General features: G+C 38.9%; 1 long non-coding RNA gene across 1 annotated transcript; it reads left to right on the forward strand.

The window, feature by feature from the left end:
* Positions 1–167: 167 nt before the first annotated feature.
* Positions 168–11417, forward strand: LOC148132729 (uncharacterized). The gene is made up of 4 exons (XR_015748634.1): positions 168–289; positions 4316–4486; positions 4607–4767; positions 7622–11417. It is a non-coding gene; the product is annotated as an uncharacterized LOC148132729 (long non-coding RNA).
* Positions 11418–15017: the final 3600 nt, after the last annotated feature.

A 15017-nucleotide genomic window follows, 5' to 3' on the forward strand; every position in this document is an offset into this window, starting at 1 on the left:
AGCTTCAAGGCAATAATTTGTGGTTTCCCTCCCATGCTTGTCATCTACTTGTGGAAAGATGAATAGCCAATTACTCCCTGACTGAGTGTGGGGTTGGGTTGGCAGTTCAAGCCATCATCATTATTACTTATTTTTTGCCTTTCTTTGCAACTAGATAGATTGATGTCTTCAGCTTTTCTGGAAAGGGAAGCTTACAGCCTCTGAACTGATGGACCCACGTATCACATGGAGAGCTGGGGAGCTATCTCTTTGCATATCTTCTTTTCCAGGGGAAAAAGCAGCTCCCTGGGTAGAGTGTTTCCCCATCCTCGGGCCAGTTCTGGACTGGAAAATAAATAGTACCTTCATTTTCTCCAGGGTCTGGAAATTGTATCATGCTTTTTAAGGTCTGGTTTCAAAATTCTATTCTGTGATTTTTCAGCCCCCAGAAACACAGAATTGTCATGGTGAAAGTAACAATGCGTGAAAGATGTGGAAGTCTTGGTCACATGGAGCCTTTGACAGTTTCTTCAATTGTCAAAGGCAGAGGTCTCCAAGCTTGGCAACTTTAAGACTTGTGGACTTCAACTCCCAGAATTCTCCAACCAGCTAGTTGGAGAATTCTGGCAGCTGAAGTCCACAAGTCTTAAAATTGCCAAGCTTGAGGACCCCTGGTCAAAGGTTTTGCCCTTGACAAATGATTGGTAGAGTTGTCTTATCACTGCAGCAAGCCAGATGTGTGGATGAGCCATGAATGGATGCAGCTGTCCAACCGTGGGTATATTTGGGGAGTTTGTGGTGGATACTTTAGGGAGAGCCAATTGAGAAAACATGGCTAGAAAGTGAAGTGGGGGGCATAGAGCCTGAAGAGAGGAATTCATGGGCGCTTCCTTGGGAAATCTAGTCTTTTGTATGAACCAGGCCCATTTTCTTAGTTTGTGTTAGAGTCATTTCTCCTGGAAGAGTGAACAATTAACATACTGTTCATATTTTGTTGCCAACTTTTATGAACTCTTGAACTATGGCTAACAATTGTCCAATATATAAGAACGTAAATTGGATCCTAAGTATCAAACAATGTTGTGTGACTCCACTGGATAAAATGGAGATTTGTAGTTAGCTTGCAATAAGACTACAGGACCACTTTCATTTCTTTACTCATATGAACTGAAACAGCCCATGAAAACATCATCCAAACATGCATTTCCTTGTCATAGAGATGACAAGATATTTACAAGAATTCTGCAGATCTTGAAATGGATTAACATTTCAACATCTGCAGAATTCTCATAAATGTCTTGTCATCTCTATTCTTCTTTCAAGCATCTGTTCCTACCAGCTATTTCTGTAGAAATGGGCTGGGTATAATTGGGCTCTAGATGAAGGATCAAGGGAAGATAGATCCCCAAGGGATCAATTAGACTATGTCTGTAAAGCAAAATTTGCATTTTAAAACACAGTAAATCTTTTGAACTCTCATGTCTTTTTAGTTAATTGTCCTGGCATCTAGTGCTTCTATAAAAATTGGTTTTGCTTTCAAATTGCTTATGGATCACATGAATTCTTGACAAGGTCACTAATTTGGCAGGAGGTCCATAGCAGACAAATCACATTGGATGGTGGGTTCTCTCCAATCCATAAACAGTGTCAGCTGCTGATCTATGCAGATGTTAAACTGAATGGACAAAGAGTCAGTAATGTGGAAAAAGCTGGGGCTGGTTGTTGGTTTTGCTCTGTATCTGATAACCTAATTTTAGATTGAGCAACTGCATTGTTGATGCTGGTTCCCCTTTTCAATAATAGAAAGAAGAACTGTATTATTAGAAGAATTCAGTTTTTGCTTGATTGGGCACAGAGAATAATCCTGGTTTGTAATAGGGGGACTCTTCTTCTGCTCTGGGCAGATGGGGGCTCATTTGATCCCTTAGGGCAGGGTATTCAAGACTTGATTTCATTGAGGGCTGAATCAGCAGGATTGTATTTGACCTGGGGGGTGGGGGCTGGGGCAGGCATGGCCAGGGTGGGTTACGGTTAGGGTTAATGTCACTTTTGCTAGTATTTTGTTTTGTTAGCACTCTGCCAGCAAAAACTGAGCTTGCAGCCCTCCCGAGCTCCGTTTTCAGCTGCAACGGCTTCCTGCAGTCCTCTGCCAGTGAAAATGTAACTTTTTTGGGGGGGGGCATGTAATCCTTCCTAGGTTCCGTTTTCTCTGACAGAGGCACCACGTGCCGGTCTTTTGCTGTTTCCAGGGCGGCCCCGCAGGCTAGATCTAAGTACCCTGCAGGCCGGATCCAGCCTGAGGGCCTTGAGTTTGCTACCCCTGCCTTAGGGTTTGGATTGGGATTTTGGGAAATGTTATGGTTTGAGTGGTCCTTTAAGCAATCTAGACATGATAAAACGGATGATATTCATTAACCAAGAATTTGTTCCATTAGCTCATAAGATGCATGTTGTCCAGATTCTATTTTTTTATAGTTTTCAGAACTTTTTTTTTTTAATGGAGGTATAATTTTCCAATGTTTTTTTTAAAAAAAAAAAAAAAAAGAACTACATCCAAACATATCTAATTTGCAAAAATCTCCCTAGAACAATGTTTTTCAACCTTTGCAATTTTAAGATGTGTGGACTTTAACTCCCAGAATTCTTCAGCTAACATCTTAAGGTTGTCAAGTTTGAGAAACATTGCCCATACCAGCACATGGGTCATTTGGGGATGTCATTACATGTGGTATACACGCAATGGCCCACAACTTTCCCCCTAAATCCTGCCTTGTACCTCTATAGGTAGTCTACCCTAATAATACACTTTTATTCAATCCCCATTAAATTGTTAATAACTGAACAAATCAGAGCTATTGTTAAATTTTATTTATACTTTATTTAAACTGTGCCAAGTTGTACAGTTTTGAACAGTGTTTCAATATATTACAAGTCAAAACAGCTACTGTAACACTGCACACAAATATTTGTCTTCTGAAGTAAGACATAGCAACTGTTTACATAATACTCTTTGCTCTTGTATGATTTGTCTAAGCAGTCTGTGCAACCAGCCACTGCATCTTGAAAACCATAGTAGCCAGATGTTAAGAATTCTGTCAGACATTCTGGATTTTTTAAAAAGTTTGCCTTCTGTCTACTTCTATTCTCTGGTGGACTCGGTTTTTTTCTCCTTTTTAAAATGCCCTAGGCTTCCTTTTCCTCTCCTGTAGAAGTACTGTATCCTAGACTATAAATCTCACATGAAATCACTTGATGGCAGTGAAAAATTAGGTTTCCTGCTATTTTGTGATCATATGGATTTTTTTCAATACAGATATGGTAGCCCTATTAGTGTGGTTCTGTCACATTATCATTATCTCTTTACCATTGTGGTTTGTCTGACATAATGGGTAGCTTGGGCCAGGATATTGTGTGTGTGTGTGTGTGAGAGAGAGAGAGAGAGAGGGAGGGAGGGAGACTCTCTCATGAATAGACAGTTTCATAAGTGTCCCTACCCTGAGGCTGGTCAGTCCTTCAGGTTAAACCCGGTTAAGAAAAAGATCCATCAGAGATTTTAGGAATGGTATTTTATTGTATGGTATAATAACAGAATCTTGAAAATCTGTTCATGTTTTTTTTTTTTTTCTTGTGTCATACTAAAACAAAAACAAAAATTCAAGATGGGGTTATTTTTAGTTTTTTACTCTTCCTTCAATCTCTTATTCAAGACTCTCTTTAAAAGCTCTTCCATATTTTCCCAAAAGTCAGCTCTGGAATCCTTTATAAGGCCCCACCTTTGCAAATGAGCAGGTGTAGTATCGGTGCCTGGTCAGAAAAACAGGTGTGGAGCAGTGATGGGATTCAAAATTTTTTACTACCGGTTCTGTGGGCGTAGCTTGGTGGGTGTGGCAGGGGAAGGATACTGTAAAATCTCCATTCCCACCCCACTCATGGGGGAAGGTTACTGCAATATCCCATTCCCTCCCCATCCCACTAACCTGCTTTCCAGCTCCGTTCTCCTGTGCAGGGCAACAAAAGAAGACTCAGCTGATCAGCTGGGACTCAGGAGGCAGAGAATAGATGGGGGTGGGGCCAGTCAGAGTTGGTATTTGCCAGTTCTCTGAACTACTCAAAATTTCAGCTACCAGTTCTCTAGAACTGGTCAGAACCTGCTGAATACTACCTCTGGTGTGGAGACTTTCCTTCTAGTTATTAATTCTGAATAATATCCTGTTGTTAAATTGGAAAGCACTTTGTAGCAGCTATTTTAACAATTTCAGATGCAGGTTACTATATGGCTGTTTTTAGGACACATTGTAAAAAAATAATCCTGCTTTCTTCATGTCTTAAAACATAGGGAGTGAAGAAATATGATCAAATGAAATTATAGGAAACAGCACAATGAACTGTAGAGAAATGCTAATAAATCCTATAAATATCTGCTCTGAGAAACACCTGCTCTACAAACTACAAAATAGTGACAATTTTATAAACAAAAGGAATGCAAAGCAACATATGCATTGAGAAGGTGAGAGCTTATTGATATCTTGAAATATTTATTTTGTATCCAAACATAACCTTAATTACAGTAGACCCACTGAATGAATGAATATAGCTGAAGTTAATAATTGAATCCCATTAATTTCAGGAAGTCTATTTGAAATGCAGCTAATTTGAAATGCTTTCCAACCCTTTGTCTATCTGCCAAATCACAAGATAGTTCAAAACACAAACATCCAACAGAACAGCCAAAGTTCATGGTTCCTACAGCACTGAAGGAGGAAATTAGAGAATCCTAAAATTTTGTAGGTAAGGTAATTCAAATGTTCCCCTCTTTCTCCCTGGTCCTTAGTATTTTTCAAACTGCATCCTTGTTTGATTTCTTTTAAGAGTGCTTGACTTGACCCCTTCTTCTGCTTAAGAGAGGGAGATGGAAAACATTCATCTGTTAATCAATATGGAATAATAATTTTTATTAAAAGGTGTAAGCTTTCCATAAATTTACATTTCATCAGATACAAGGCAACTGTAGACCAGGAAAACTTACATCTTTTAATAAAATGTCCCTTCTGATTCTTAACTACCATAATCTCATGTATGTGAGATGGGGGGGGCTATATAAATTTAGTAAACAACAAACAAAAGCAAAACTTGGCTCTCTTCCAACAATGCCTTTAACAATATGAGTCTTGGTCTTCTTGAAGAGTTTGCAACTGTTCCCCAGTAAGATGCGTTGTAAGCAGATTGTGGCAAAAGAACCCTTTCTGTGGGCCATCCTAATTTTACAGCAGGCAGAGTCTGAACTGTATTATCTGTTATTACTGTTTATTTTCACAGCAGATGGGTCACTTTTTATCTACCTCCCAGGTATTTTACAGCAGCCTTTGGAACCAATAGTATTTTTATAAAATTATGCACTTTTAAGATAATTGTAATTTCTGTGCAAGGAACCATCTAAGGATCTTTGCTCAGATTGTAAAAGGCAAAGCAAAGAGAAATATGTTTTTAATGCATCCCAATAATCTTTCATTATATCACAAAACATGCTGCCATCTGCCAGGTGCATCCACAAGAGGGAAGTAAATAAAGCCCAAAGCATTTGAAGTGGTGCAATGAAGAAGTCTTATTCTGCAGGTTCGCCGCATCACGTTGCTGTCAAGTGACATTTCGTGATGTTTTCCCCCTTCGTGGAGCTGGGGTGGATGTGATGCATCCAGCCTGCGGGCTGCCAATTTGACACCCCTGCTCTATAATCAAAGGAATTGTACTGAACAATCTGTGGAATCCATGTTCAGGTAAATTCACATAAAATTACTATAGGTACCCTGGTTGTCCATATTTTCATCTAGATTCTGAATTTTAACCTCACTCTAAAGTCTTAACATCCCACAATTTAGCATGTGAATTAAATCCCTTCCATTTTAACTAGTTTCTTAGCTAAGGGAGATAGATAGTGGGATTAAAAAAAAACCAAAAAGCCACTCTACTGAAATCAAATCCTTGCAGAAGCAGATAAGGCCAGCCACAGATTTTTGATAGAAGCTATGATGTTGTCATCTATCTATATATATAAAAGGGAAATACCACTCATGCATCATCACAAAATCTCCAGAACTATAAAGCCTACAAACTTGAAATTTGGCACGTATGTTCCTCGTGGCTTCTAGGTGCTCACTAAGAAAGGATTTTTCGAAACGACCATCACAGCATTAGTATTTCGTATATTATTATCAACACACTCTGATGCTAAGGAGTTCTACTCTCCCTCCCCACCTGAAAAGAAATCTGTTCCAAATACAAAACACAAGCAGAGGAGAGGAGTTTCAATTTCAGTTTCACAACACCAAGCAGCTTTAGTACAGAACAGTTGAGCTAAGCCATGCTCAGGGTTCCTTGCTGTCTCCTTGCTTGAACAGCAAATACTGTTTCAATTTCCAAACAGCCCTCAACTCTCTCACACACTGACAGGATGCTAGCCAGATGAATACCGATGGATACTGGTAGGCAGAGACATAATTTTTTCCCCTTATTTTCCTACCCAAAACTAAGCCCAACCACATAGTTTTATAGCGAAGAACAGGTATGGAGCTAGTACTGTATATTATGCCATTGCACCAATAGTGGGAATTATATGAATGTATCAGTCACATCATGCAGAATATGTAATTTGCAATATTTGCATGGTGACTTGATGCATGTGACAAGTGCTCTCCTTGCTCCCTTCAGTTGGCAACTGTAGATTGAACCCTAAAGAAAGCACATTTCAGGCCACTGATTAGTGCATTTAATTCTGGTTTGGATTGTGGCTCAGCTTCTGGAAACATAAACAAAATATGTCTGATTTACCTTCTTTTCTATTGTATAGTCTTGAAGTTTATTTCCATCTTCAATAACTATTATGAAAGTGCTTGAGAGAATTTAAAAGCCAGAATTTAAAAGGAAACTGAAAAGCATGTATTTTGTTCATTTTATATTTGGGTCTTCTGCTTATTTAGATCTAGCCTAAACTGGAACTCTCTTTCTTCTACTTCCTCTTTCTCTAGTTTGGAAAAGAACTGAAGCTAGCCTCTGTAAGCCACTTCCTTTCAGCCCAGTTTATTCACAGGTTTGTAGTTTTGGGAATAAAATTCAGGGAATCCCCATGGGGTGAAAAAAAGAAAGATCCCCATGTAAACTGACTTGCGTAACTAGAGAAGTGGTAAAATAGAAATCTGCAGGGTTCTTGGTGCTCTTCTGAGTTTGCTTGTTTTCTTCCAGACATTTCATTACCCCAGCTAGGAAATCTGGCCTGTATTCAGTAATTTGACTTCCAAGACATTTGTGAGTATCAAGAAATTGCTTGAATCATGAAATTGGAGAAGGAAAAGTTTTCAGGTTTCTTTTCAAAGAAGCTCTTCAGAAGAAAAAAAATTCGGAAAACTCATTTGAAATGCAACCAAGTGAGAAGCATGTTGGCTGTTTTCACTTAAGAGAACAAACTAGGCGTGAAGGCAAAACAAAGTGCCTCTCAGTATGAAAATGTCTCCTGGAGAGCTATCATGACATTCAGTACTTATGGGCAGTATTACAATCACACATGTTGCATTTCTGAGTGATCTTTATTGGTATACGAGAAGATAAATGCTGATAATCATGCCTCCTTTTTCTTTTGGTGATTAAGCAGATCTTGGAAGTCTGTAGAGAGGAACTGAGAGCAAGAAATCAGGAGCACAAGATACCATCAGCTGACAAAGATTCAACTGAAGACTCCAGTGTTGCTGACTTGTTCTTTAGATCTTGCTCCATTGTAAATAGTTAGCACTTGTGACATTGCTGCACTCAGTGCTAACACAGCAATTTTGAGAAGTACTTCTGGGTACATGGGCGGCTATGTGAATCAGAAAAATAAGTAAAACAACTGACACATAATCCAACAGAACTGTATGCAAAGCAAAAAATCTTTATGACCAGTATTACAGATGGATACAAGCACACAGTATTACATTAATCATACTTTTCGGTATGGACAAATAGGAAGCATTGATAATGATTGATAAGAAAAGCAATACGCATGTTTTGTTTTATTCTCTCAATGGATGGCAAGAAAAAACTAGCCCAATGTAAAGATAATAGAATGAGGGCATGTGTATACATCCACTTTCCCATGCAGTGTGATGTGTAGGAGCAGTGTACAGGATTTAATATATTCCTTATTTGATTGATTAATTGATTGATTGAGGTTAGATTCTGTTTTTTCTCCAGGAGCGTAAGGTCTTATACATAGCACCATTATTTTCCATATCAAATGGGTGATCAGCTCAAAATCAGCCAATGATTTTTTTTTCTGGTTGGAGAATGGATTAGAGTCCCAGACTGCATGGACCTACACCATAGCAACAAAGATACTCTAATATTGGGAAAGAAGAGCAACCCAAAGAAACCCAATTCAATGTTAAAACATCCAGCTTTTATTTTATGTATCTCAAATCCCAATGACTGCCTGCCTAAAGTCTGTTCAGATTTCAGGCTTGTCCTCTTTCTTTTTACTTCCTTTCTCAAGACCCTAATCTCTGATCCTGATGCTAATGACGCATGATTCAACTTTTAAAAATCTGATCCCAGGAATTTAATTTGAAAAGCAGAACTGGACAGAGACGAGGTCCTTATTGGTAGGTATGATATTTTATTGTAAAGCATTTTGAAATTTGAAAGCTGTTCATCTATTGCCCATCTCTCTTCTAGTTTTTCTCCTTCAGATTGATGGGTTGAGAGGCTGCAAAGATATTCCAGATCTTTAATGTGTTCTGCAATATTAAAGTCTCTGTTAAACGATCAGGCGGGTGGGTCAATCTTTGTGATTTAGCCCATTAACAAAATATTAAGGCAGTCAAACACAACATGGCTCTGTCCATAAACCTCATGTTATTATTATATGGATTGATCAAATTATGCTTGTGATGTGACCCCAACAATTGCATTTAGACTGTTGTGCAAACTATTGGAGTTTGCTCAGCAAACCAGGGATTAAAAGAATCCTATTTTAAAATAAGTAAATGTAGCCAATCTGTGGCACTAAGATCACTTTAATCCTGCATCAAATATTTGTTGACTCTTGTATTTCTGTCTGCCAGGCAGATCTTACCACTAGATAGGAAAGGCAAGAAGTTCTCTTCCAAGAGCTTAATGAAATAATGATAGATCTTTTGATGATAGATCTACATATGATGTAGTCGAGTACATTAAGCAGAGCAGAGGAAGGGTACAGGAGGGACAAACTGTTGCACTGGATTAAAGTTATATTAAAAAATTTACTTTGAGCGTTATCATTTGTTTTGTGTCCAAGATGTTGATTGTGACCTATAAAGCCCATGGGCCAGTTTTCCTGCAGAATCATCTTTGTCCCATTATACTGACTTGTCCTGTTAGGCAGAGAAGGTTTGTTGTTGACTCAGAAGAATTCCAGCTGGCAGGATCCAAGATGAGAATCTTCTCTGCAGAGCTGGTATTCAGCAAGTTCTGACCAGTTTTGGAGAACCAGTAGTAGAAATTTTGAGTAGTTTGGAGAACTGGAAAACACCACTTCTGACTGGAGATTTTACAGTATCCTTCCCCTGCCACGCCCCCCAAGCCACGCCCACAGAACCGGCAGTAAAAAAATTTGAATCCCACCACTGCTTCTCTGCCATCGACCCCTTCCTGTGAAACATTCTTCTCTCAGAAGTGAGATGGACCTCCAACTGCCCTGTCCTTCCAGAAAAGTGTAAAAATACGTCTCTGTAGCCCTCCTTGCTTGGGGCTCACCTAGGACTATGCAGCCATAAGGCTGGTAATGATTCAAAAATCTTCCTGCTGCTTTTTAATATATTTGTCAGGATTCCAGCAATCACTCTAATTAAATTATGATTCTCGAGCCAAACTTCAAAAAACTTCAAAGGATTTATTAGAGGCGACCTACTGGCACTGCCCTGTATGAAGCCAACTCTGGCATATGTAATTTACAGTCACCTGTGACCCTGTTTCCTCCCTCCTCCCTGGGTGTCTCATAAACCAGATTCTCCAATTGAGCATGTTCATGGGCTGGGTGTCATCATTCACGTTCCCCAATTAAATATATTCGCAGTGGGCAAAAGCTCTGGTATTTTAATTACAATCTTTTAAAGATAAGAGTTGGAATGTAATTTTGCTTTCAAACTGCTGCACTGCTTTTCCAGATTTCCTCCCCCCCCTTTTTTATGGCAACTATTAAAACAGGCATAGGAATATTTTATAAGTTGACAATATTTTTACATTGATTTTTAAATTTATCCCCACCTTTAAATTATATATACTCTTTTAATGTTTTTATATTTTATCTGTATACTGCTCAGAATCCCTCTCTGAGGGAGATGAATGGTTCAAAAATGTGAAAAATAAATAAATAAATAAATAAATAAAAGTTTATTACTTTTAGCTAACATATTTTCATCCTTACAAAGCTCTATGGATATCTATATACCAGTGAAGAAGGCAATTGATAGTGAAGAAACCGGTTTGTACCTTGGAATCATGAATGACTTGGTGTTGCAAATGGGAGCTGAGTACCTCTTGCGGATGTTAAAGCTGTTCAGGTAGTCCTTGACGTATGACCACAACTGAGCCCAAAATTTCTCTTGCTAAGCGAGAAAGTTGTTAAGTGAGTTTTGACTCATTTTATGACCTTCCTTGCCACAGTTGTTAAAGCTGGTAGCATGGTTGTTAAATGAATCTGGCTTCCTCATTGATTTTACTTGTCATAAGTACATACCAGCTGCCAAGCATGCAAATTTTGATCACGTGACCATGGAGATGTTGCAATGGCTGTAAGTGTAAAAACCGGTTAGAAGTCACTTTTCTCAGTGTTGTTGTAATTTTGAACGATCACTAAACAAATGGTTGTAAATCAAGGACTACCATTATTGTGATATCATTTTCTTTCAGGTTAGTAAGGAGTGACATCTAGTGGTCAGTGGACAGTTGGGATTCATTTTCCATTACCATCATAGTTATTGCAAACGATCATACAGTGTGTGCAGGGTGATCATAAAGTGTGTATATCACAGAATAACAAGAGTTGGAAGAGTCCTTGGAGGTCATCTAGTCCAACTCCCTGCTCGAGCAGGAGAGTCTACTCCAAATATTAGCCTCTATCTAGGATCAAACTCACAGCCTCCTGATTGTGAGGCAAGAGCTCTACCTCTAGGCCACCAGATCTGCCATCTGCTTGTGTGCAGGGCAGCCTCCAGATGTGTGGATTTCCTCTCCCAGAATTCCCCATCCAGAATCTGCAAGCATTCAGAACAGGAAAAGTGCACAATCGTGCCTACTGTCCCTGTCCTTTTGTCCCCTTTTATTAGTTCCTATTTCCTGCATTCTTGCTCATGTTTATACTTATACCTATTATCTTGTAAGCGATTGACAAATCAAATAAATAAATAAAAAGGGATACATTATTGTCAAGGTCACTCAACTTGTTCCTTCACATTCCTAATGAAATAGGTAAGCTGATTATATGTGTGCATAAAGATAGATTCATATAGATTACAAATTGATGAGGTTACAACACTATATAGCAAAGTACATCTTCCTATCTGCAGGGCATCTTTGCTGTGAGCATGTGAGCATTAGACTCAATAAGGGGCTAGGGCTGTTTTTTTTTGTTTTTTTTTTGTGCAGAGCTATTCTAAGTTCCCAAACCTTTGACCTAATTCACATGGCTTTCCTATTGATGTAGCCTTTGGCCATAACCCATTTCCTTCAAGGCTCTGACAGTGGCCAATGGGATGTTGATGGAAGAATCAGTAGAACTTTGTCCTGAGACTGCCTGTCGGTGGCTGTATCGGTGAACTCATTCATCCCTAGAGGAAATGTGTTGGTTGGAGCCAATGAGAGGGCTTTGTGCAGCTTAAGGGTGACCATATAGGAAGAAAAACAGGAAAGTGAAAGAAGATAAGAAAAAGTGCCTGGAAGGAATAGTTACAATGAAAAGTGACACCACAATTCCTGTATTTTGCAGAGCAAACATAATGGTGTTGGAGGAAACAGTTCAAGACCACTCAGAAATGAGACTTGTTGTGTCAAGGAAATATTACCCTCCCAACTCCACCTGTATCTACAAAATGAGATTTGGGCCTGGATACTTAAGTGGAAAGCAAATTTAAAAGTTTCTCACAGCACAGACCTAAATGTGCACCGGCACAAGCATGCACACACACACACACACCTCACACACCCTATAATGCACTGTATGTGGGGCTACTCTTGAAGGCCTCGCAGAAGCTGCAACTGGCCTAGAAGATAGCAGCATGAGTTATGGGCATGCCTTGATATGTCCATCAAACACCCATTTCTGGTGGCTACATTGGTTATCAATGGGCTTCCATGTGTACTTCACAGTGCTAATTATCTGTAAAGTTTAATGGCATAGTCCTTGACAGACTGTCTGACTGCCTTCCAGAATTTCTGCCTATTGTGTACAATCTAAGAAAGTTGGCCTGGGATTCACGGAATGGGCTTTCTCTATTGTGGTGACTGTCCCATAGAATGATACTCTCCTAAATATTTATAAGTTCCTATGTTAACCTTGTTGCATCCCTTAAGACCTGGCTCTTTTCCTGAACTTTGGACTACAGTGGTGGTGAATCTCTTGTGGATTATGTGGTGTATGACATGGTAGCTTTCCCACAGAATATTCTTTTTGTACCATGTGTATTGTTTTATTCAAAAAATTGTGTATCATGTAATGAGTCAGCTGGCTTATCAATGTAATACAATACAATAAAAATAAAAAATAGAACTGCAACCCTAATAATATACCCGTGGTGGTATTCATGTTATTAATTCAAATTATAGCTGTAATAATTGAGACTGGTGAGCTATGTGCAGTGTGGTTATTAAAATATATATAGTTGCAACATTTCTTTTTTATATAAAATGTCTCCTTTATTGAGAAGAGCAACAAAAATGATTAGGGGACTGGAGGCTAAAATATAAAAAGAATGGTTGCTGGAATTGGGTATTCCTAGTTTGATGAAAAGAAGAACTAGGGGTGACAAGATAGCAGTGTTCCAGTATGGAGTCTCCAAAGCACCTAAGGATAGGACAAGAAGCAGTGGGTGGAAACTAATCAAGGAGAGAAACAACCTAGAATTAAGGAGAAATTTCCTGACAGTTAGAACAATTAATCAGTGGAACAATTTGCCTTCAGAAATTGTAAATGTTATAAGTTTTTAAGAAGAGATTGGATAACCATTTGTCTGAAATGTTATATGGTTTCCTGCCTGATCAGGGGGTTGGACTAGAAGACCTCCAAGGCCCCTTCCAACTCTGTTATTCTATTCTATTCAAGAGGGACAAAAATGCTTTCTCCAAATTATCTCTGATTTAAATGTAAAACACATGTATTGGTTTTCTTGGTTCATTGCAGAATGTTTTTTTTACATTATGTTGGGAGCTTGCCTCAGTAGTCTAGAAATCAGCTAGGTTTTTTTTAAAAAATATATATATACTAAAACAACGTCCAATTTAACAAAAGATTAAGCTCTCAATGCCAAATTTTGTTGCAAGTTTTTGGAAGGCACATTAAGAAAGGTGCTTGAATTAAACCTTGTACTCAGTAATACTATGTTGTAGATAAGGCAACCCACAGACTCATTTGTCCATGGCATCTCCTGGATGACAAAGTGATGCCAAAAGAGGCCGTGGGAGTTTGGCTACCCTTTCCCATTCTTATCTCTACTGGTGTAACTTTTCACCCATCCTGCTCAACCCGGGGACTGAAGTAGAACCAGTAGGTCAAAACTGACTCCTGTCTTTGTGACCCTCCAGGATACTGGCAGGAATCCCAGTTTTCTGACGGCAGAGACCTCCCCTTCCCACTGCCCTCCTGGTCTTCCACCTCCTTTCCTCTTCCCCATCCAGTTCCTTACAATCTGGCATGGATTCAGGGGAGGCTCCATTCTTACTTACTGAAATAGCAATGCTGATAACTGAATGCCCTAGACAGGAACAAGCTGATAAGTTTCCATTCAGAAAATTACTTCTCTACTGCCCCACTCTTCCATTACCCCATCTCCTCCCATGCATCCCAATGTCAAATTTACATCTGTGTTTCTTCTTGGCCATGGAGTCAGGCAGGCTGCTGTAACTAGAACAGGGGTGAAGGCTATGTGGTTCAAGGGTCAGGTAACTGGAAATCGAGGCAGAATAGAAGCCTTTCAAATAACTGATTGAATGTGTTCAAAGCTACTTCATATCTTAATTATTTTCTATAAAATAAAGTATATGCAGAATGATTTATAGTACTCAGTAGCAACAGTTTGCATGGCTTTCCATGGAGTTCTGCATGAAATAAAAATGCAACTTTGTGTTTGTTATAAGGTAAGAAGGAAAGGACTTATTTGCAATGATAGGAAATCACAAAGAGGATAACCATGTTTTAGCCTAACATTGGACGAATCCCATGTGTCAAGTATTCAGTGTGTTCTGCAAATTGAGACAATGGGCTTAACCACCAAAAAAACCATAGTTCATTTAATCCTGGATTAGAAAAATGCAGCCATAGAATTGGAAGGGACTTCAAAGACTAGTTTGCAATGCAAGATTTACTACTGAATCTCAAAGAGATTACCTGTTAGGTAGGGGAGACCACTACCTCTGAGGCAACCTGTTGAATTGTCAAATAAGCTCATGTAATAAGAAAACATGCTAAATGCTCAGTCAGAATAACTCATCTTGGCATTTGAATTTCTGAAGTAATGGAAGATAAATTTGTTTGATCAGGTATGCTGCAACCCATTAGATATCACATTGCATCTTCAGGCTATCCATAGCCGATATCATACCATCACAAATTCTTTACTCTGAGTATTTGTTAAATTGTGAAGCTCATAATAAGCATATTACTTCTGAATAAAGCAGAATTCCTTCTAGTGTTTCAGCTTTCAGCAGTGATGCCAAAGCAACATCTGGTAATGTGGAAGGTGGTGACAATGAAGGGAACATTTGAAATGGGAATTCTGTTTTTCCCAAACCAGTCAAAATTCCTCTCCAAATCCATTCGTTTT

The sequence above is a fragment of the Notechis scutatus genome, chromosome 1 (assembly GCF_049901735.1).
Source record: "Notechis scutatus isolate UNSWTSFEM ecotype Mainland chromosome 1, rNotScu1.2, whole genome shotgun sequence".
NCBI lineage: Eukaryota > Metazoa > Chordata > Lepidosauria > Squamata > Elapidae > Notechis > Notechis scutatus.